This window comes from Canis aureus, chromosome 1 (assembly GCF_053574225.1).
Source record: "Canis aureus isolate CA01 chromosome 1, VMU_Caureus_v.1.0, whole genome shotgun sequence".
Lineage (NCBI taxonomy): Eukaryota > Metazoa > Chordata > Mammalia > Carnivora > Canidae > Canis > Canis aureus.
In genome coordinates this window covers 41,122,363-41,128,135 of record NC_135611.1, presented here as the reverse complement: position 1 = coordinate 41,128,135, position 5,773 = coordinate 41,122,363, and the positions used below count along the sequence as shown (strand labels likewise).

Below are 5,773 nucleotides of genomic sequence, written 5' to 3'. Positions count from 1 at the left end.
AGGGGTTTTGAGGAGAGTGGTGAACTTTGCTTTGTGATGTCTTTTCTTTTCTTTTTTTTTAATGAGTAATCATATTTTGAACATGTACAAAACTTTCCCTCAGCACACCTTGCTCCTGTCTGATTCCAGCAGAGCCTTCAACCACTTGATGTGATGACTTTGGGAGGTACCTGCCCCGCAGCCACTTCCTGCCTCTTACTCTCCAAGGGTGTGCTCATCAGGAATGTGGCCAGTATCTTACATTGCCAGTCTTTTGTCATTGCTGCCACTGGCACAAGCCTGGAAGACTGTGAGTATCCTGGGATCTGGGGACCTGGCTCGGAGATAAGAAAGGGGAGGAAGACATGGGGCTTCCCCATGTCTCAGGCAAGTACCAAGCTATCCTTGTGCTCTTTTTTTTTTTTCCAGGTTCATAATTTATTGTACAAATTGAGTATCACATGATGAGTTGACATTAGCTTCTCCAAGCATGGGAACTTAACAGATGAGGTCCAAGTTAAAGTCCATTTATGTTGCTTTCACAGCTGGTGTTTTTTTAGACCTTAATTTGAAGTATAAAATCTTCAAAGCAATGCCTCTGTATGTGGCCAATACACAATTCATTCTACCTGTGAGAGTATAAGAGTTGAAATATTTTTTGATGCTAGTGAAATGGAATTGGGCATCAGTTTCTGGACCTGCCATGATTTCAATCTTGCAAAAGGTAGCAATTCCACTGGTTGTATCCTTCAACATATGCAGCTAACTTGCAGCCGCTCGGAAGAAGCCGCCTCTATCCTTGTGCTCTTAAGGACAGGGACCCCAGTCTAAGGCACTCTGCCTGTACTGTGCTCCTCCCATAGGGCAGCTCTCTGTCTTCTGCCAGTTCCCTCCTTCTACTCCAGAAAGCCTCTTCAGGTTACCCAGGAACCATCATGAATCTGGCATGCATACTATGGTGTCTTTTTTTTCCCCTTTCTGTTGAAAGTCCTCTCTGTTAGCTAGATTTCAAGTCCCAGGAGGGCAGACAGTGCCTTGTAGTTTCTCTACCTAAGAACTTGGCAGATGTCACTTAAAGTATCTGTCACATATATCCTTCTGGAAACAGTATGTGCCCTTCGAGGGCTCTATGGCAGGTAGTATCAAAGTGCTTTACAGAAGCTCAGCCATAAGAGATGGAGACTAAGGATGCAGAAGATGGAGGGTGCTGGGATGGAGACCCCTTTCTCTGCAGTAGGCCTTTCAGAGAGTCTTGGGACCCCAGTTGCCTTTTTCTTTCACAGATGCTCATTCTCTCTGCCTCAACCTCACCGTCAAATCTCAGGCCAGACCTGAACACCCTTGGTATGAAGTGCAGGGCTCAGTGGACAAAAAGCCTTTCCTTCAGTATGACAGTGATAGCAGCAAGGTCAGACCTTTGGGTCTCCTGGGGAAGAAGGTAAATGCCACCAAAGCATGGACAGAATTGACCCAGATGCTGGCAGATGTGGGGCAAGAGCTCAGGATGATCCTGCCTGACATCAAACTGGAGAACAACATGACCAAGGGTAAGTAGAGGAAGGGGCTGGGGAGATGGAGGCAGTCAGCAAGAGAGGGAAAGAGCACAGCACATGCAGGGAAGGGGCTCATGTACAAAACCTCAACATAGGTCCCACCTCAGAGACACGCTGGACCTACTGGGAGATCAGGGAGCTCAAAGAGTCCAAGCCAATGACTGTGTGTGGATTGCAGGTCCTCCCACACTGCACAAACTGCTGTCTTGTCAGCGTGAAGCGGAATGATGCACTGCTGCGTCCTAGCACTTCAATATCAGCAGACAAATGACCCTCTTCTTTGATGCAATGAAAATAAGCTGGACAGTAGTGAATCCTGGAGCCAGAGGTATCAAGGAGGAGTGGGAGAGTAAGGGAATGGCAGACTATTTCAGGAGGATCTCAATGGGAGACTGCAATCAATGGCTTCAGGAATTCTTAGAACATTGGGAGAAAATGCTGGAGCCTTCAGGTAACTAAATGAGCACGGTAAGGAGGTTGCAGCAGCTCTCTTTATAGGTCTAATGCCTTCCCTGTGTGGATAGGAGGATGTGTGTGCAATTGGAGGTTTGATGGATCAGTTGCCTGACTGATCTCTTGGTGGACTGGAAAGTCAGTGACTGCCATAGGCCCTCCTGCCTATGCTCCTTTCTGTCTCCCCTCCTTCTGCTCAGGGGCCCTCTTCCCTACTAACCAATGATCCAGTCACCCTGCACTGCTAGGCAGTCCCCAAACCTATAAATATCATTGTGCTTCCAGCCCTCTCTTCTTCCTCTGTTTTATTTATCCTTTAACAGCACAAATGTCACTTCCTAGGAAGCCCTCACAACTTCCCCCAGACAGAATGAAGCATCCTCAGTTCTGTCACCCTCATAAAGTTCTGCCCACAGTGAACACATAAAACTGTATGATAACCAGGTGGACATCAGCTGTCTCCCTCAGTAGGAATATGAGCTCCATGAGGATAGGGTACAACCTGGATCTGATAGAGTCACTGCCACAGCATGAATCAATTTGGGCATGCCATAGTTTGCCTAGGGAAGGTAAGTGTTCAAGAAGGTATTTTATTTGTTTTTATTACAATATAATTAACTTACAGTATATATTAATTTCACACATACAATATAATGATTCAATAATTCTATGCATTACTCAGCACTCATCAGAATAAGTCGATACTTAATTCCCTTTACCTGGAAATCATTCCCTCTGGCAATTATCAGGACAGCGTTGTTGGTTTTTTTTTTTTTTAGGTTTGACAGGGCTTCTATTTTTTGTTTGTTTTAGCACCATCAATAACTGTGCCAGTTGCCAACCAGTCTTCATCCATCCTGAAAAGGCTATGGATCATCCTAGTAGTGATCAGTTCAGTCCTAATTACTTCTGCATATCAAGTTAAGTGTATATAGCAAGCTTGCCTCGAGCTGTGGGGGAGAATGTAGTCTGCTAAGGACTTGGGAGAGGTGAGCCATGGGTTTCATCCAAGCCCTTGTCCACTGATCCATCTCTACAAAGAAATGAGATCTTTCTTAGTGTTGAGTCTCCACACCTAATATTGGGGCTGGAGTTATTCTGATGTTGGGATGGTAAAAGTTAGTACAGGCAGCACAATAGTGCAGTGAGGGGAGGGGCAAGCCAAGGATCTACTCCTGAAGTGGGGAAGGGTTTAAGATCTATATCCTGGGTAGGGTGTTGTTTTGTTGCAATCTATCCCAAGATTCCTCTGGCTTTTTTTTTTTTCTAAATTTGTTTTTTTTTTTAAGATTTTATTTATTTATCCATGAGAGACACACACACAGAGGGAGAGAGAAAGGCAAAGACACAGGCAGAGGGAGATCTAGGAGGATAGCATGATGTATTCAACAATTTTTGTAATGTCATAATAGCTGTTCCATTATCAGAAGTTTCTTCTCTGCACCATGAGGGAACTACAACGTAAGACCAACCCTTGGTGGCAAAAACTGACATTAATGACAATCTGACTCCCAAGGTTAAATATGATCTTTTACCACAGGTGGGTTTGCTAAGAAGCTAATGAAGCTTCAGCTTCAGAAAACCTTCTTTGCACTAACTCCTCCCATGGCCCTTGAAGGGGCTCTTACAATGTGTTGGCATGGTCATTTTTTTAAATTTGCAAAAGGAAGCTATTTGCCCACAAATAAAAGAGTTTGAACAAGGAAGCTGCCTGGGTTTTGTTTTGTTTTGGCTCAAGGGTAGAATTTAGTGATTCATCAGTTACATATAACGCCTAGTGCTCATCATCAAAGGCCCTCCTTAATGCCCATCACCAAATTGTCCCATGCCCCCACCCACCTCCCCTCCAGCAATCCTTAGTTTGTTTCCTATGATTAAGAGTCTCTTATGGTTTGCCTCCCTCTCTGTTTTCATCTTATTTTATTTTTCCTTTCTTTCCCCTATGTTCAACTGTTTTGTTTCTTAAATTCCAAGTATGAGTGAAATCATATGGTATTTGTCTTTCTGTGACTGACTTATTTTGCTTAGTGTAATACCCTCTAGTTCAATCCACATCATTGTAAATGGCAAGGTGTCATCTTTTTGATGGCTGGGTAATATTCCATTCTGTATATATACCACCTCTTCTTTACCCATTCATCCATCAATGGACACCTAGGCTTTTTCCATATTTTGGCAATTGTGGACATTGCTGCTATAAGCACACCAAGTGAGATTTTTTTCCTGGGCTGCAAGGGTGCTTCAACATTCACCAACCAATCATGTGATATATAACATTAATGAAAGAAAGGACAAGAACCATATGATATTCTCAATAGATGCAGAAAAAGCATTGACAAAATATGCATTCTCTCTTGATAAAAATTCTCTGCCATATATGGATAGAGAGAACATACATCAATATCATAAAAGCCATATATGAAAGACTCACAATGAGTATGATTTTCAATGGGGAAAAACAGAGCTTTTCTCCTAAGGTCAGGACACGACAGGGATGTCCACTCTCACCACCGTTGTTTAACATAATGCTGGAAGTCCTTGCCTCACAATAAGACACCAAAAAGAAAAAGAAAAAAAAAGCATCCAAATCAGCAAAGAAGACAAACTTTAACTCTCACAAGATACTCTATGTAGAAACCTAAAAGATCCCCCAAAACATTGCTAGAACCAATACAGGAATTCAGCCAAGTCTCATGATATAAAATGAATGCACAGAAGTCAGTTGCATTTCTATACACTAACAATGAGACAGAGGAAAGAGAAATTAAGGAATTGATTTAATTCACAACTGCATCAAACACCATAAGATACCTGGCAATAAACCTAATCAAAGAGGTAAAAGATCTGTACTCAGAAAACAATAGAACACTCATGAAAAAGCTTGAGGAAGACACAAAGAAATGGAAAAACATTCCATGCTCATGGATTGGAAGAAGAAATATTGTTAAAATGTCTATGCTACTCAGAGCAATCTATATATTCAATGCAATCCCTATCAAAATACCATCAATTTTTTTCACAGAGCTGGAACAAATAATCCTAAAATTTGTATGGAACCAACAGACCCCAAATAGCCAAAACAATGTTGAGAGAGAAAACCAAAGCAGAAAGCATCACATTCCGGACTTCAAGCTGGATCACAAAGTTGTAATCATCAAGACAGTATGGAACTGGCACGAAAACAGATGCATAGATCAATGAACAAGAATAGAGAACCCAGAACTAGACTCTCAACTCTATGGTCAACTAATTTTTGACGAAGTAGGAAAGAATAGCCAATGGAAAAAAGACAGTCTCTTCAACAAATGGCTTTGGGAAAATAGGACAGCCACATGCAGAAGAATGAAACCGAGCCATTTTCTTATACCCTACACAAAAATAGACTCAAAATGGATGAAAGACCTAAATGTCAGGAATCCATCTAAATCCTAGAGGAGGAGGCAGCCCTGGTGGCTCAGCAGTTTAGCACCGCCTTCAGCCCAGGGCCTGATCCTGGAGACCTGGAATCGAGTCCCATGTTGGGCTCCCTGCGTGGAGCCTGCTTCTCCCTCTGCCTGTGTCTCTGCATCCCTCTCTCTTTCTCTATGTCTCTCATGAATAAATAAATAAAACCTTTTAAATAAATAAATAAATAAATAAATAAATAAATAAATAAATAAATAAATAAATCCTAGAGGAGAATGCAGGCAGCAACTTCTATGACCTCGGCCACTCCTACTCCTTGCTCTACACATCTCCAAAGCCAAGGGAAACAGAGGCGTAAATGAACAATTGGGACTTGATCAGGA

The 5,773-nt window shown here is 42.3% G+C and overlaps 1 pseudogene; it reads right to left on the bottom strand.

Moving 5' to 3' along the window:
- Positions 1-392: 392 nt before the first annotated feature.
- LOC144283638 (ATP synthase F(0) complex subunit k, mitochondrial pseudogene) lies at positions 393-766 on the bottom strand (annotated as a pseudogene).
- Between the last annotated feature and the right edge of the window lie 5,007 nt (positions 767-5,773).